The sequence below is a fragment of the Rhinoderma darwinii genome, chromosome 11, assembly GCF_050947455.1.
Source record: "Rhinoderma darwinii isolate aRhiDar2 chromosome 11, aRhiDar2.hap1, whole genome shotgun sequence".
Taxonomy (NCBI): domain Eukaryota; kingdom Metazoa; phylum Chordata; class Amphibia; order Anura; family Rhinodermatidae; genus Rhinoderma; species Rhinoderma darwinii.
The window spans coordinates 15247634-15266878 of record NC_134697.1 but is presented as its reverse complement, the minus strand read 5'-3'; the positions used below and the strand labels follow the sequence as shown (position 1 = coordinate 15266878).

General features: G+C 42.9%; 1 protein-coding gene across 1 annotated transcript in view; it reads left to right on the top strand.

Annotated features, from left to right (window-relative positions):
* The first annotated feature begins 608 nt into the window (after window positions 1-608).
* Window positions 609-19245, top strand: part of SLIT1 (slit guidance ligand 1) — a 335181-nt gene continuing 316544 nt past the window's right edge. Inside the window, exon 1 of the mRNA XM_075843037.1 lies at window positions 609-699. The gene's annotated coding sequence lies outside the window, so the exon portion shown is untranslated. The remainder of the gene's footprint in view (window positions 700-19245) is intronic.

Sequence of the window (19245 nt, the reverse complement as noted above, 5' to 3'; positions counted from 1 at the left end):
CGCAGGATTTTAATAAATATGCCAACTCCTCTTAGCCCTGCCTTTTTCTCTCAAATCTGAAGGAAGGCGTAAACAATGTACTCCATTTTTGGCGCAATTTGCCTCGAGTTCTGTCGTGTTTTGCTTAGTTTATCTATGCTATATTTTTTTTTTTACATATTTGGTCAGGATTAGCAGGAAGAAACGATCCTGGAATTCTCCCAAGAAATCAGAAGGAAAACAAAAATTGTGACAAGGTTGACGCACCTTTGATAAGCGAGTGCGCCCTGTGTCAAGTATTGTAAATCTGTGGAGTATTGACGTGTTGATGTTTCTATGGAGAATACTTGGGTTCAAACATTACTAAAAAAATATAATGCCATAAATCTTTCCCCCTTTTAGATTTTACATTGAATACTTTACATTGGAATAAAGAATACATGAAATAGGTTGTTTTATCACCTCAGGCACTAAAGAAAATGGCGGGCTCGGGTCAGGAGGAGGATTGTAGTTCTCTGAAGGTCTCTAGCACAGTCGATGCTATTACACCAGGTCAAGGACTAGACTACATTTCCCAGATGGCATTGCAGGATTTGATATCACATGACAGGCAGGAGCCAATCGCTGCAGGGAATATTGAATGATGCGCCCCAGAGGTTCTCTTTGTTACCATGAACGCTACCAAAATGGAGACTAGTGTATGTTACCTCATATCGTGTGGTAAGTCTATGAATCGGAAGTATGACCTTCGTCTCCTCAGTGCTGCTGTGTAATGTTCAGGATCAAGTAAAACAAAAATCACCTCAAATCTGTGTATCTGACACCATAGCTATCTAATAAAAAAAATCTAATTTTTAGGCACTTTGGCAACCAGTTTATCATCAATTTATCTAATATCTGTCTATTTTCTATCTGCCCTTCATTAAACCCTTCCCACTGCCGCCATTTTGCGGGTTTTGCTTTCCATCTTTCAAATGCCATAACTTTTTTTTATTTTTCTGTCGATACAGCCGTGGGCTTGTTGTTGTTTTTTTGTGTGACGAGATGTCGTTTTTGATGGCACCATTTATTGTACTATATAATCTATTGGGAAACTGGAAAACATTTCTTTGTGGGTTGGAATGGGAAAAAAAACCTGTGATTCCTCCATAGTTTTTTGGGTTTGGTTTTTACGGCGTTCATGAGGTAAAAATGTCAATAGGATTACGGTGATAACAAGTTTATATTGTTTTTTCATGTTTCACTACTTTTAGTGCACACACAAAATCAAAAACATCTGAAAATACAGGCCTGTTTTCAAGGGAAAACAGCTCCTGATTTTCAGACTTTTTTTTTTAAGCCACTCACGTTTTTCACTGCGTTTTTTTATGGCCGTTTTTGGAGCTGTTTTTCAATAGTCAAAAAAATCTGCTCCAAAAACGGCTCAAGAAGTGACATTTACTTTTTCGCGGGCGTTTTTTACGCGGCCGTTTTGAAAAACGGCTGCGTAAAAAATGCCTCGTCTGAACAGAACCCCGTATTTCCTATTGAAATCAATGGGCAGATGTTTGGAGGCGTTCTGCTTCCGATTTTTCAGTCCTACAACTCTTAAAATAAAATATTTGTCGCTATAGTCTGAGCCATAACTTTTTATCTTATTTTTTTTTTTTCATCGATTTCAGCGGTGTGCGAGCTTATTTTTTTGCGGAGTGAGCTGTAGTTTCTATTGGTAAAATTTTGTGCTACATAAAACTTTTTGATCACTTTTTTTTTCAGTAGGTTTGCGCTTTAATTTACGCCAGTTTTCTGGTGAAATGATAGTAAATTATATTAGGTCATGGTGGCCCCATCCCAGTCCTGCAAAGCGCTGTCCACTTTTGTAAAAAAATGGCGCAGGGGGCGTAAAAATAGAAAAGTTGGCAATTTTTTTTTTACTTATCTACGCCAGAAAACCGGCATAGAGGTCTTAATAAATTCTCCTCGTTAAGTATCTATAAGATAGTAAAATAATCCAACTTTGACAAACAATTGCAGCAACCGTTAGTTTACACTTTACCACGTCACAGATAGAAATCCGTTCAGTCCGCCATTGCTCCCCTCATGTAGATGACATCGGATTACATAAACGCAGCGTTGATCTTTCTTTCAAAGAAACTCCTCTCTTCAGCCAGAACCCGCAAGCTAATAAAATAATATTTAGGGAGCTGCATAAAGCACATCATAAATGTAATGTACTGCTGCAATACCAGATCCAGGAATAATTCCCTGGTAGGAGCTCGCGGCAGCTAAAATATTGGCTAATTCACGTGAAACAAAAAAAAATTATTACAGCCTCTCTGGATGATCTATATGTTACCTAAAAAATTGATGGCCCAGCCTTAAGGATAGGCTGTCAATAGCTGATCGGTCAGGGTGCCGACTCCCGTGACACCCGCCGAACTGCTGTTTTGAAGGGGTCATGGTCCTGTAATATTGTGCACCGTCGCTACAAGTGTGTCAGCAATTTACAGTTTTTGCAGTAAAGGAGTTGAAGGGGAAGCAACGATCATACAAGCGCCACAGCGCCTTCAAAACAGCTGATGGGCGGGGTGCCGGAATTCAGAGCGATCAGATATTGATGGCCTACCTGAGGATAGGCCATCAATTTTCTTAGGACTGGGCGACCCCTTTAAAGGGAATCTGTCAGCAGCTATAATCCCTCTAGAATGCTGACAGCGCTACCATATGGTGCCTACACACCCCACCATATAGTAATATGCTTCTAGGGCAGAATATCTCCGTCATACGTCATTCAATAGAACATAACAGGATTCCTTTTCCATGCGAATCTGTCCGTAAAAAAGACCCTCCATGTGTCTCCGTATGATATCAAAGACACACAGAGGTATATTATGGGCCTATAGATTTCTGTTATGGATCCGTACAACACAGATACATAATATGGTCTTGAGCACGAGGGCTCAGTCAAACAAAGCCCATTTCTTTTCTTATAGATTACTCTCCTTGTTCTTTTTCTCTCTTTTTATGCATATACACTTGTTGCATGCACATTATAGAGGTCACAATCTGGTTGCTTGCTCCTCTTTAGAAATGTGGACTAAGCTGAAATAAGCGTGATTCTCCAATGCGTGTGCGAGTATGGGCATGACCACACGTGGCGGATTTCCTCCGCAACTGTCCGCATCAATGCCGCACAGAATCTGCGTTGCAGATTCTGCTGCGGATCTGCACAAAATGTGCAGTAAATTGATGCGGACTAGCTGCTGCGGACTGCGGGAAAAGTGCTTCCCTTCTCCCTATCAGTGCAGGATAGAGAGAAGGGACAGCACTTTCCCTAGTGAAAGTAAACGAATTTCATACTTACCGGCCGTTGTCTTGGTGACACGTCCCTCTTTCGGCATCCAGCCCGACCTCCCTGGATGACGCGCCAGTCCATGTGACCGCTGCAGCCTGTGCTTGGCCTGTGATTGGCTGCAGCCGTCACTTAGACTGGAACATCATCCTAGGAGGCCGGACTGGAGGAAGAAGCAGGGAGTTCTCGGTAAGTATGAACTTATATTTTTTTACAGGTTGCTGTATATTGTGATCGGTAGTCACTGTCCAGGGTGCAGAAACAGTTACTGCCGATCGCTTAACTCTTTCAGCACCCTGGACAGTGACTATTTACAGACGTCTCCTAGCAACGCTCCCGTCATTACGGGAGCCCCATTGACTTCCTCAGTCTGGCTGTAGACCTAGAAATACATAGGTCCAGCCAGAATGAAGAAATGTCATGGCAAAAAAGCAAGACGCATCCGCAGCACACATAACATGTGCATGACAGCTGCGGACTTCATTGCGGAACTTAGAATCTCCATTGAAGTCAATGGAGAAATTCCGCCATGAGTCCGCCACTGCTCCGCAACAGACAGAGCATGCTGCGGACACCAAATTCCGCTCCGCAGCCTATGCTCCACAGCGGAATGTTACGCATCGTCTAAACGAACACTTCTAAATAGAAGTGGAAGTCAATGCAGAAACGGCTCCGCTGCGGATTAACGCTGCGGAGTGTCCGCAGCGGAATTTAAGTGAAATTCCGCCACGTGTGAACCCAGCCTATGAAGCAGAGATGACTGTTGTACAGATGTAGCCATCTTTATCTTTACTTTTATTTCCAAGTGGAGTCCAAACATTTTTTTTTAAGCATTCTAAGCTGAAATTAAATTAAAAATCATTTGCTGTTAAAAAAATGTCAAAAAAATCTTTACCTACCTTTTTTTTTAACTTGATAACTCCGCTAGTGCTGGTTATCTTTTATAAAAAAGGGGCGTGATCGGCTCGATGTCAATCAAGCCGCTCTGCAGTGTGCGCGCTCCCGACGTTGCTAGATAATGTAGATCTAGCAGCATCGGGAGAATGTTCATCTCAACCAGGCATGGTAAGCCTGGTTGAGACTAAGGGTATGTTCACACGAGGGCGTCCGTAACGACTGAAATTACGGGGATGTTTCAGCCTGAAAACATCCCCGTAATTTCAGCCGTAACGGCATGTGCAGGCGCTTGAACGCCGCGTCCATTACGGGCGTAATTAGCGCTGCTATTCATTGGAGTCAATGAATAACGGCTCCAATTACGGCCAAAGAAGTGACAGGTCACTTCTTTGACGCGGGCGTCTATTTACGCGCCGTCTTTTGACAGCGGCGCGTAAATTACGCCTCGTGTGAACAGACAAACGTCTGCCCATTGCTTTCAATGGGCAGATGTTTGTCAACGCTATTGAGGCGCTATTTTCAGACGTAATTCGGGGCAAAAACGCCCGAATTACGTCCGTAAATAGGCCGTGTGAACATACCCTAAGGCTGGGTTCACACGACCTATTTTCAGGCGTAAACGAGGCGTATTATGCCTCGATTTACGCCTGAAAATACGGCTCAAATACGTCGGTAAACATCTGCCCATTCATTTGAATGGGTTTGCCGACGTACTGTGCCGACGACCTGTCATTTACGCGTCGTCGTTTGACAGCTGTCAAACGACGACGCGTAAAATGACTGCCTCGTCAAAAGAAGTGCAGGACACTTATATACATTATATGCGGGACACTTATATACATTATATGCAGGACACTTATATACATTATATGCGGGACACTTATATACATTATATGCGGGACACTTATATACATTATATGCGGGACACTTATATACATTATATGCGGGACACTTATATACATTATATGCGGGACACTTATATACATTATATGCGGGACACTTATATACATTATATGCGGGACACTTATATACATTATATGCGGGACACTTATATACATTATATGCGGGACACTTATATACATTATATGCGGGACACTTATATACATTATATGCGGGACACTTATATACATTATATGCGGGACACTTGTATACATTATATGCGGGACACTTGTATACATTATATGCGGGACACTTGTATACATTATATGCGGGACACTTGTATACATTATATGCGGGACACTTGTATACATTATATGCGGGACACTTGTATACATTATATGCGGGACACTTATATGCATTATATGCGGGACACTTATATGCATTATATGCAGGGACACTTATATACATTATATGCGGGACACTTATATACATTATATGCGGGGCACTTATATACATTATATGCGGGACACTTATATACATTATATGCGGGACACTTATATACATTATATGCGGGACACTTCTATACATTATATGCGGGACACTTATATACATTATATGCGGGACACTTATATACATTATATGCAGGACACTTATATACATTATATGCGGGACACTTATATACATTATATGCGGGACACTTATATACATTATATGCAGGACACTTATATACATTATATGCGGGACACTTATATACATTATATGCGGGACACTTCTATACATTATATGCGGGACACTTATATACATTATATGCGGGACACTTATATACATTATATGCGGGACACTTATATACATTATATGCGGGACACTTATATACATTATATGTGGGACACTTATATGCATTATATGCAGGACACTTATATGCATTATATGCAGGGACACTTATATACATTATATGCGGGACACTTATATACATTATATGCGGGGCACTTATATACATTATATGCGGGACACTTATATACATTATATGCGGGACACTTATATACATTATATTCGGGACACTTATATACATTATATGCGGGACACTTATATACATTATATGCGGGACACTTATATACATTATATGCGGGACACTTATATACATTATATGCGGGACACTTCTATACATTATATGCGGGACACTTATATACATTATATGCGGGACACTTATATACATTATATGCAGGACACTTATATACATTATATGCAGGACACTTATATACATTATATGCGGGACACTTATATACATTATATGCAGGACACTTATATACATTATATGCAGGACACTTATATACATTACATGCGGGACACTTATATACATTATATGCGGGACACTTATATACATTATATGCAGGACACTTATATACATTATATGCGTGACACTTATATACATTATATGCAGGACACTTATATACATTATATGCAGGACACTTATATACATTATATGCGGCACACTTATATACATTATATGCGGGACACTTATATACATTATATGCGGGACACTTATATACATTATTTGCAGGACACTTATATACATTATATGCAGGACACTTATATACATTATATGCGGGACACTTATATACATTATATGCAGGACACTTATATACATTATATGCAGGACACTTATATACATTACATGCGGGACACTTATATACATTATATGCGGGACACTTATATACATTATATGCGGGACACTTATATACATTATATGTGGGACACTTATATACATTATATGCGGGACACTTATATACATTATATGCAGGACACTTATATACATTATATGCAGGACACTTATATACATTACATGCGGGACACTTATATACATTATATGCGGGACACTTATATACATTATATGCAGGACACTTATATACATTATATGCGTGACACTTATATACATTATATGCGGGACACTTCTATACATTATATGCGGGACACTTATATACATTATATGCGGGACACTTATATACATTATATGCAGGACACTTATATACATTATATGCAGGACACTTATATACATTATATGCGGGACACTTATATACATTATATGCAGGACACTTATATACATTATATGCAGGACACTTATATACATTATATGCGGGACACTTGTATACATTATATGCAGGACACTTATATACATTATATGCGGGACACTTATATACATTATATGCGGGACACTTATATACATTATATGCAGGACACTTCTGTACATTATATGCAGGACACTTCTATACATTATATGCGGGACACTTATATACATTATATGCGGGACACTTCTATACATTATATGCGGGACACTTATATACATTATATGCGGGACACTTATATACATTATATGTGGGACACTTATATGCATTATATGCAGGACACTTATATGCATTATATGCAGGGACACTTATATACATTATATGCGGGACACTTATATACATTATATGCGGGGCACTTATATACATTATATGCGGGACACTTATATACATTATATGCGGGACACTTATATACATTATATTCGGGACACTTATATACATTATATGCAGGACACTTATATACATTATATGCGGGACACTTATATACATTATATGCGGGACACTTATATACATTATATGCAGGACACTTATATACATTATATGCAGGACACTTATATACATTATATGCGGGACACTTGTATACATTATATGCGGGACACTTATATACATTATATGCAGGACACTTATATACATTATTTGCGGGACACTTATATACATTATTTGCGGGACACTTATATACATTATATGCGGGACACTTATATACATTATATGCGGGACACTTATATACATTATATGCAGGACACTTATATACATTATATGCAGGACACTTATATACATTATATGCAGGACACTTATATACATTATATGCAGGACACTTATATACATTATATGCGGAACACTTATATACATTATATGCAGGACACTTATATACATTATATGCGGGACACTTATATACATTATATGCGGGACACTTCTATACATTATATGCGGGACACTTATATACATTATATGCGGGACACTTATATACATTATATGCGGGACACTTCTATACATTATATGCGGGACGCTTCTATACATTATATGCGGGACACTTATATACATTATATGCGGGACACTTATATACATTATATGCAGGACACTTATATACATTATATGCGGGGCACTTCTATACATTATATGCGGGACACTTCTATACATTATATGCGGGACACTTATATACATTATATGCGGGACACTTATATACATTATATGCAGGACACTTATATACATTATATGCGGGACACTTATATACATTATATGCGGGACACTTATATACATTATATGCAGGGACACTTATATACATTATCTGCGGGACACTTATATACATTATATGCGGGACACTTATATACATTATATGCAGGACACTTATATACATTATATGCGGGACACTTATATACATTATATGCGGGACACTTATATACATTATATGCGGGACACTTATATACATTATATGCGGGACACTTATATACATTATATGCGGGACACTTATATACATTATATGCAGGACACTTATATACATTATATGCAGGACACTTATATACATTATATGCAGGACACTTATATACATTATATGCGGGACACTTATATACATTATATGCAGGACACTTCTTTGAAACGTAATTTGAGCCGCTCTTCATTGAATTCAATGAAGAAAAGCTCAAATGTTCGGCCATCAAAGACGCCTCGCGTAATGCGAGGAGGAGCTTTTACGTCTGAAACGACGCAGCTGTTTTCTCCTGAAATCAGTCTGTAATTTCAGACGTAAAAGCCAGCTAGCGTGTGCACATAACCTTACACACCGTGAATTGCAACACCATGGCACCCTTCTCACATATACTGTACACATACACACCTACACACAGACACACACGCACGTTACATGCAGTACCTTGAGTGGACTGCTGTTTTCTCCTCACGACTGGTGGCCGGCCCGGCATCTAATGCGCATGCGCCGATATGCACGTTCATGATAGAAATGACATCCTCTCCGTCCTTCGTAGAGGATATCATTGCGCATGCGCGGCCACCGCTAAAGGTAAATAGTGGTGGCCGGATCCCTAGACAGCTACAAACAAAGAGGGACTGACCGCGACTTGAAGAAAGAATATCCAGAAAACGACATCGCTGGGATAAAGCAACGTAATTACAAAAATTAATATCTTTTTAGAAGGGTGAGCTTAATGGCTCGATTTTTGTAGATAGGAATAACCCTTTAAATATACAGTGGCAAGAAACTTCAATGGCGTTTGTGTGATATCACGCTGCAGAAAGTTATCAGTCGAGATAAACTTGGCTACATCTGTATATGCAGAAGCTTGTGGACCTGTAGAGTTTATTGATCTTCTGGTTCAGTTTTACAGATTTGAATAGCATTTCCTTAATATATAGATATGAAGAGAATAACCCTGTTTAGCTTCAGGAGTGACCTAAAAATCCAGCCTGAGGATTTGCACCTCCGTCTACTTTTGCCCTGAGAATCAATCAGTGGACTACATGCAGCTGTTTTCAGAAGTGTGGAACTGACGTATATGGCATAAATCACTGACTGCTTGTATAAGGCGTTTAAAGAGGCTCTGTCACCAGATTTTGCAACCCCTATCTGCTATTGCAGCAGATCGGCGCTGCAATGTAGATAAGAGTAACGTTTTTATTTTTAAAAAACGAGCATTTTTGGCCAAGTTATGACCATTTTTGTATTTATGCAAATGAGGCTTGCAAAAGTCCAACTGGGCGTGTTTACAGTAAAAGTCCAAGTGGGCGTGCATTATGTGCGTACATCGGGGCGTGTTTACTTCTTTTACTAGCTGGGCGTTCTGACGAGAAGTATCATCCACTTCTCTCCACAACGCCCAGCTTCTGGCAGAGTAGACACACAGCGTGTTCTCGAGAGATCACGCTGTGACGTCACTCACTTCCTGCCCCAGGTCCTGCATCGTGTCGGCCACATCGGCACCAGAGGCTACAGTTCATTCTGCAGCAGCATCAGCGTTTGCAGGTAAGTAGCTACATCGACTTATCTGCTAACGCCGATGCTGCTGCAGAATCAACTGTAGCCTCTGGTGCCGATGTGTCCTCGCTCGTCCGACACGATGCAGGACCTGGGGCAGGAAGTGAGTGACGACACAGCGTGATCTCTCGAGAACACGCTGTGTCTGCACTGCCAGAAGCTGGGCGTTGTGGAGAGAAGTGGATGATACTTCTTGTCAGAACGCCCAGCTAGTAAAAGTAGTAAACACGCCCCGATGTACGCACATAATACACGCCCAGTTGTACTTTTACTATAAACACTCCCAGTTGGACTTTTGCAAGCCTCATTTGCATAAATACAAAAATTGTCATAACTTGGCCAAAAATGCTCGTTTTTTAAAAATAAAAACGTTACTGTAATCTACATTGCAGCGCCGATCTGCTGCAATAGCAGATAGGGGTTGCAAAATCTGGTGACAGAGCCTCTTTAAGTTATTTAACAAGAGAAAAAAATCTAAGGAAGCTAAAATGTGTTCTAGAAATATTGATGATATAAAAATGGTTAATTGACAAGCATCTTTCAGTAGACATTGCTGTGACGGGGATCCACCATACCAACAAGATCTTTATAGCTTTCAGGATATTGTTTCGTATCGTCCTTGCCTTTAAATCCAAATGCAATTTAAGAATTCTTAAGGCACATCTGATGGTATCACTTACAGACTCATGGTCACTGCCCAGTCTGAGTGTTAGTTTGTCTGTGGCCAGATGCCAGGTGGGACATTTGTTCTGGCTGTGGATCCCATTACACTTTTTAATTCCTAAACGTTAAAGCGCAAGTGAAGCCGCAGTTTCATATTAATGTGCAGTATGTCAAAAGTGTATTACTGAGATTAAAAAGTATTGTCTGCTCTGGACAATCCCTTTTAGTTAGAAGCGTAACCTGATGAAAAACTGATCACCAGGTGTCCCACTGCTGGGATCTCCAGCAATTAGCTGTAAAAAAATTTGAGAACCCAGCAGCGAATGTTCATTTCCTCTTCACTTTGATCACTTTGTTTAGCGCTTTTTTAATTTTTGTGTGACCATTTCGGCTCCCTATCAGGGTCGGGATAACACGGTGTCAGCCGATCTCTTTAATAGCAGAACACTATACAGCACGATCTTGGATTAAAGACAACCACTTCGGGGGGCGTGGCCAGCTACTGATGTGAGAGGACGTGTGTGGCGATAGCTCCGGGCCGGCATCCTGCATTATATCCTCCTGACGGTACTGTAATCCGTGAAAGTTGCCAAAATTCCTTACCAGCTACGTTGGAAGGGAAGGACATCTCCCAAAAAAAAGATGAGCCCGCCTAAAGCGATGGATGCGGCGGAAAAACTGAAATCCTATGCCCGCGTGGTGATCCAAGATGGCGCTGGCGGGTGCTCTGCTGGGCAGGCCGCGGCAATGGCAGGGACATCCACATCAGCTCCCCCGGAACAGGATGCGGGACTCACGTTGCAGGAGGCATCGGATAAGCTGCTGACAGCCATCCTTGAGACACGTACGACACTCACGGCCAAGATAGATGAGGTGAGAGTGGACGTGGGCCTATTGAGGCAAGACCTGCAGAATGTGCGGGAAAGAGTGACGGAGACGGAGGGCAGGATTTCGGCCTTGGGAGATCCCACTGCTAATATGCCTGCGGCTATACAAGACCTGCACCGTAAAGTGGATTTGTGGCGCCAGAAAGCCGACGATCTGGAAAATAGATCGCGCCGTAATAATCTCCGCATTGTGGGGCTGCCGGAGAGGGCAGAGGGGCAGAGATCGGGAGAGTTTGTGGAGAAATGGCTGAAGGAGACCTTCCCAGATGCGCCATTCTCGTTGGCGTATGCGGTAGAAAGGGCGCACAGGGTTCCAGCACGATTACCACCTCCGGGTGCTCCCCCAAGACCTCTGCTTGCTCGGATGCTGAACTGCAAAGATCGGGATACGGTTCTGCTGGAAGCTCGGAAGGCCGGAGGGATTCGATTTGGAAATGCTTCTGTGTCCATATATCCGGATTTTTCTCCTGATTTGCAGAGACAGAGGGCGTCTTATGTCCCTATCAAGCGCCGACTACGGGACCTGCAGATTCCTTATTCGATGGCATATCCGGCTAGATTGCGGGTTGTGGATGGAGACAGAGCCATATTCTTTACGAATCCAACTGAGGCGGAAGAATGGATTACAAGAAAGCATAGGCAATCTCCCCGAAGATGAGAGCTGTGGCTGTGCAGGATGGAAGTTATATCTGACATATGGAACTCATGGATACCCCATATTGCTTATAGCACGGACGTTCCAGCTAAAAGTATCCTTCTAAGATAATGATGTGATGATGTACCGTATTGTCTGCAACTTGTTATGGGGGGCATGAGGCCCATGTTATAAGGTGGGCAGTTTAAGGCCCATAGTAACATCCTTATATGTTCTAATTTGAAGGTATGGGGGACCGATATTATACGTCAGGTATTAAAATGTCTTTCAAAGGGCCTGGGGATGCTGGCTCGGGGGTGTGCTACACTTATACAGACAGTGTATTTACGGCAGAAGCACACTAGCCGTAGAAACTACCCCCTAGAGTATAGGCTACAAAGGTTAGCTCCTGTTGAGCAATGTTTGTTTTTGAAGTTGTTATGAAGGATATTGAGTCAATTCACATTACAGCAGAGCACGGCTTAGATATTGCATATCTACGAGTCATGGAGGGCAATGCATACGGGACTGGGATAATTGTTACTCAGGGGCTGGGGGATAGGCTTCAGGGCAGTGGTGCTCCAATGTGTGTTAACAGTATGAAATGGCAGGATTACGGTTAATGTCCTGGAATGTCCGGGGAATGGGGTCTCCTGAAAAGAGGCATATGATATTTGCTACTGTGCGGGGACAGCGTCCACATATAACGTGTCTACAAGAAACACACATGACACCGGACACTGTGTCGATTCTGAATAAGCCCTGGGTACAGTGGGTGGGACACGCTTCGCACACTTCGTACTCCAGAGGGGTGGCCATCTTAGTACACGCAGAGCTTCGTTGGAAATTGCTACAATCCAGTGTAGACCCGGAGGGGCGGTACATTTTTTTACACGCGGTTCTAGATGATTGCCCATATGTGATCATGGGGGTGTATAATCCTCCACCAGCCTCATTGGTAGTAATTCAGGAAGCCGTCCGATTTGTGGCAGCACACCCCGGGGTTCGAGTGATCATGATGGGGGATCTCAACTTGGTTATGGACCCAGGTATGGATAGACTGCCGGGGAATGGGAGTAGAGGCCCTGGTAGTCCCACTCAGTTGAGCATGTTGGTGAAGGAAATGGGATGGATAGACTTGTGGAGGGTGACACATGAAGGGATCAGAGAATTTACATGTCACACCTTGCAGTACAACGCGTTGTCCAGAATTGATTATGTATTTGGATCACATGCGGTTTTCCAGGAGATAGAATCAGTGGATCATTTACCGAGGGGGATCTCGGATCATAGCCCGATATTATTGACATTAAAAAGGCCACAGGTAGGCAGAAGGGGGATGGGTAAAATACATCCGTTTTGGCTTCAGCTCATCCAACAGAATGATCGCATACCGGATCAGTTATCAATTTTTATAGAAGCGCATGCCCAGATGGAAAATCGGTCACTGGTGTGGGATACCCTCAAGGCCTATTTAAGGGGGTGTCTCCGATCCTCCATATCCTATGTAAAACGAGCATCCGCCCTGCAGGAGGAGGACATAGCATATCAATGTTCACAGGCGGAAGGGGCATTTGTTCAGGATCCCACACCAGCTAACCGGAATGCATGGCTGGATTTGGGTAGACAGTATTTGCAGATCCTGAGGGATAAGACATCGCGTAGCTTATTCTTTAGCAAACAATCCCATTTTGAACTGGGCAACCAATCGGGTAAAATTCTGGCACAAATGGTACGGAACAGCTCTAGATCCCCCCCGGTGATGGGCATAGCGGGGCCTGGAAATGAGATCTACACCTCCCTGGGAGAGATTCTCGAGCAATTTACACAGTTTTATGATCAGCTGATTGCATCGAAAGTTGATTATAGGATGGAGGAGATGGAGAGCTACTTGGATGGAATATCGTTTCCTTCATTGACAGCGGAGGGGGTGGCATCGCTTGAGGCTCCATTTACGTTAGATGAGGTTTTGGAGGGAATGGCTTCATTGGCTAAAGGGAAGGCTTCAGGGCCGGATGGTATTCCTCTGGAGGTATATTTACAATATGGAGAGCTGCTGGCCCCCCAATTGCTGGCCCTGTTTGAACACAGCTATCGGAATTCCGCTCTCCCGGAATCCATGTGTGACGCCACCATAATTGTGTTGCTGAAGCCAGACAAAAAACCAGAAGAATGTGGTTCATATAGACCGATCTCATTGCTGACAGTGGATTACAAAATCTTGACTAAGATGTTAGCTAGTAGGCTCTGCAGAGTGATAAAAGAGATCATCCATTCAGACCAGTGTGGCTTTATACCTGGCAAGTCCACCTCAGAAAATATTAGGCGGGTACAGGTGGTGACACAGATCGGATGGGAGGAGCAGCAGGACTGGGCAGTGGCATCTCTGGACGCGGCAAAGGCATTTGACTCGGTAGAATGGCCTTATCTGCTGGCAGTACTGCGAAGATTTGGGTTTGGGGAGAGATTTATCAATTGGGTTTCCTTGTTATATAAATCTCCACGAGCGCAGGTGTTGGTGAATGGGGCCCTGTCCCCTTCCTTTGGCCTCCATAGGGGCACGAGGCAGGGGTGCCCTCTTTCGCCACTTCTCTTCGCTTTAGCCATTGAACCACTGGCTCTTAAAATTAGGAAGGATCCTGCATATATGGGAATTAGAATAGGAGACAGAGAGGACCGGATAGGATTATATGCGGACGATATGGCGTTGTTTATGGCAAACCCCAATGCCACCCTCCCCAGAGCTATTTCCCTTATTAACGATTTTGGAAGATACTCAGGGTTACTAATTAATTGGTCTAAATCGTATCTGATGCCGTTGAGACAGGATAATTGTGGATGGGGCACCCAGTTTAGCGGACTGCCGGTAAGATCAGAGTTCAAGTACCTGGGGATTAATATTGCTAGAGATAGCACTAGATCGTATGGGTTAAATATAGTGCCCTTGATCACGTATCTAAGGGACAAAATACAGGTGTGGAAGGGCCTGCCTTTGTCAGTAGCAGGACGTGTCAATCTATTAAAAATGATAGTAATGCCAAAGTTCTTGTATGTGCTGGAGCACATGGATGTGTTGGTGCCTAAAAGGTTCTTTAAAATAATAAACTCGTTGTTTGCGCCGTTTGTGTGGGGGGGGGGGGAGATCTAAACTCAAGTTGTCGATTCTACAAAGACCTAAAGATGAGGCTGGGGCTGCGTTACCGGATGTTTTTCTATATTATTTGGCGGGGCAGCTAAGGTACTTGATCTCTTGGGTCTCCCCCCCCCCTAAAGACTAATGCTGAGAATCATCTAGCCCGAGTACTGGGCTTAAAAACTCTATGGCCGATACTGGAGCCGCATGATTTTAGACACCGCTCACTGTTACCCTTACATAAGCTGGCGAGACGAGTCTGGCAACAGGCTAAAGATGTACTGGGATGTGTGGGGGTGGTGGCGGAGAGTCCGCTGTGGGATAACCCGAGCTTTTCTCATTTGCATGGGTTGGTGGGGAAACGTTACTGGTCATCTAGAGAGGTAGTTACTGTATCACAACTGCTAACGGAAGAAGGGTCGGTGATGACGGTGAGCGAGATTCGGGCAGCATTCAATATACCGCCAGGGGATGAATTATATTGCATACAGCTTCATCATGCTCTAGTAGCACAATTCCCATTGAACTCCGTGACATACTCTAGCTGTGACTTAGTGGTGAGGCTGTGCACGCCGTTTACAAGGGGTGCTATTTCCCAAATTTATTCTTATCTAATGGAGGCTAAAATGCAAATGGAGCCCCTGGGGGTGGAGGATAGGTGGCGTGCATTAATCCCACAACTCACAGCAGAGGAATGGAGGGAGGCGCAGGGCTCCCATCTGCTGGTTTCACCAGCTGCAAATAATAAACTTGTGCAACTGTTCATCATCCACCAATGTTATTTAACGCCCGTAAAGTTACATCGTATGGGAAGATTGGAGTCCTCACAATGTCATAGGTGTGGAGAGATGAGGGCAGACTTTATACACCTCATGTGGGGTTGTCACCGGATTCTTCGTTTTTGGGAGGAGGTGGTTGCATTATTAACGGCAGTGATGGGGAGGACGATAACTTGCAGGCCGGAGGTGTGTTTATTGGGACTGCTAAATGAGGAGCAATGGTCAGTATATGAGAAGATCTTTCTCAGAGAAACACTGTTTATGGCAAGAAAGGCGGTGGCCATGAGATGGATGGCGGATAGGACCCCGACAGTAGCGCAATGGCGCAAAATGGTCAATGACGTGCTTCCATTTGAGAAAATAGTGTATAAACACCGGGGAAAGCCAGCTAAATTTGATCTGATCTGGGATGGGTGGTGCTCATCGAGCCTCACTCATTGTACAGTCCAAGGGCTGACAGCTGCTCTGGCGCAAGCTGGGGGTGGGAGAGGGTAAAAGACTAGGGAGGATGACATGTTCAGGTGCTCCAGGGTATGATGTACAAGAGGATTGGGACGGGGTGATAGAATATTGAAATGTGGGAGTATTCCTATTCTCATGATGTAATGTAATAAAAGTCGGGGTGGAATGCATTGAGAATCCTGTATTATGTGTGTGTGGTCTGCGAACCACGAGTTATTATGATGGATACCTGCGAGTAATCCCTTTGTATATATTGAGTCTTCTGACATATGCACTATTGAATGTATAATGTTCTCCTGATGTATGTGATGGATTGACTCTGACAGTTACTTTTAATAAAACGAGTTTAAAAAAAAAAAAGACAACCACTTCCACACTCCTCAACATTGAAATTGCAACACCAAGGAAAAGTTTTGGAATTGTGGAAATCACATGATAGACATGTTAAAGATATGCAAATGTTAAAAAAAAAAAGAAAAAGGAAACCAAATATTACAAACATCTAGACTTTTATAGAGTATCGAGTATGAGCGCCACATTTGAAAATATACGCATTTACACGTCTTGGTATGCTATCATTGAGTCCCTTTGTGTCCTGTTAAAAACGGCTTCTGGGACACTGGAGGAATGGCCGTACCACTGGTTCCACGACCAAATCAATGTAATGCCGAGCTATTAGTGTAACTCAAATGAAGACTAGAGGAGTCCGGCTACTGTACATTATGCCACCCCACACCATAATCCCGGGAGTAGGACCGGTGTGACGTGCCCTTGTGAAGGCCTCTTCATGGCGTTGCCCACGTGGTCTCCAGACCAATCTCTGGCTATCATTGCGTCCGAGACAAATGCGGGTCTCATCGCTAAAGAGGACAGACCTTCATTCCAGCCTGCATTGCCGTCTTGCTGTTCATGATAGCCTTTGGGTGCGGCGGCGTGTGGTCAATGAAACACCTGTAGCTGGACGTCTGGCTCGTAGACCAGTATCGAGCAAACACATTCTCATGCTTTGTGTCGACACTGGTTGTTGCCCTAGGCTTGGGATGTGATGTCCAATTTCACTTGCAGTACAGAATGGATCACTATGCGCCATTCTTCCAATCAGACGATCCGTCCGTGCAGAGGTTCGCATCTGCGCACCTCTTGCTGTCATTCCCATTTGTTATTGTTCTCCCAAACACAACGTTGAACAGTGCTGACATCTCGGCTTAGGCGCATAGCGATCTGCCGGAGTGATAAACCCAGGTCTCTCAGATCAAGGATTCTGTCCCTCTCAGTTTGGGACAGTGGCGATAACTGGCACGTCGACGAACAGGAGGCATCACACAATCATCCCACACCACTTGATCCGATTTTTGAGGTTTCATCTGGCTAAAATCTTTGCTTTCAATCTGGCTTTTATGCCTCTCCCACATGCCACAGATTGGAGCTCGGCGCTTAAAAATTTGATAATTTGCAGATCTTAGCGAGACCTGCTAATTCCTCTAATTGTTTAACCTTACGGCTTGCCCTTCTTGGTGTTGCAATTTCAATGTTGTGGAGTGTATTTGTCTACAGATAAAGGTGTTTCCACATTCCAGAAAGTGATGGCATATCGTTAGGATATGCCATCACTTTCTGATTGGTGGGAGTCCGAAAGAAGGGGCAACATCGCTGGTTTAGCGATGTGGCCCCTCCACAGTTTTTCCTGCGGAGCGCCACTCCCGGCCACAGGCTATGCCACTGCAGCACAACCTCATTCACTTCAATAGAGCTTTGATATAGTCCCCTGAAGAGCAAGCGAGCAGGTGCGCTTCAATCCTGCCCCTTCATTCCAAGGATCGACGGGGGCCCGGGAATTTGGACCTCACCTATTAGAAAGTGATGGCATATCCTAGCAACAAATTACTTTGTGCAATGGGAAAACCTCTGTAATGACTCAATAATACTGTCTGTATTGCCCAGAGCAAGCATTTCTGAAAAGTTTTTGAATGAGCAATGATCTAGATGGACGTTATGTTTACTGGGGGTTGTCATAAATATAAATCCTACATAGTATAGGCATGGGATCTTCAAGTAGTTATCTGGTTTAGAAAACCCATTTTCAAATACCATATTATGTATATATATTCTAAGCTGATATATTTGGGTTAAAGACCTCATCTATTAGTCAGAACGGAGCATGGCTACAAAGAGCGCCTCTCTCACTGGAGGACCCAGCACTCTCATGCATTAAATGGACAGTTTGTTGATTTCTATAGGAAATATGTAGTACTTCATTTCCCCTGTGGAGGTGCTGCAAGTAAATTGAACACTTGCTGGCGGCTTCCCCAACAGATTACAGCTTAATATAACGGGAACCTTTTAACCATAATGTTTTCCCAAAGTGGACAACTGCTTTATAGAACATTCACTCCTAATACAAAAAAAAAATGCCAGTAAATCTAAATCTTGGAGTTGTTGTCTTGTGACAAGACTAACATTCAATACAGCCTTTTTCTTTAGGTGACTTTACTTTTATT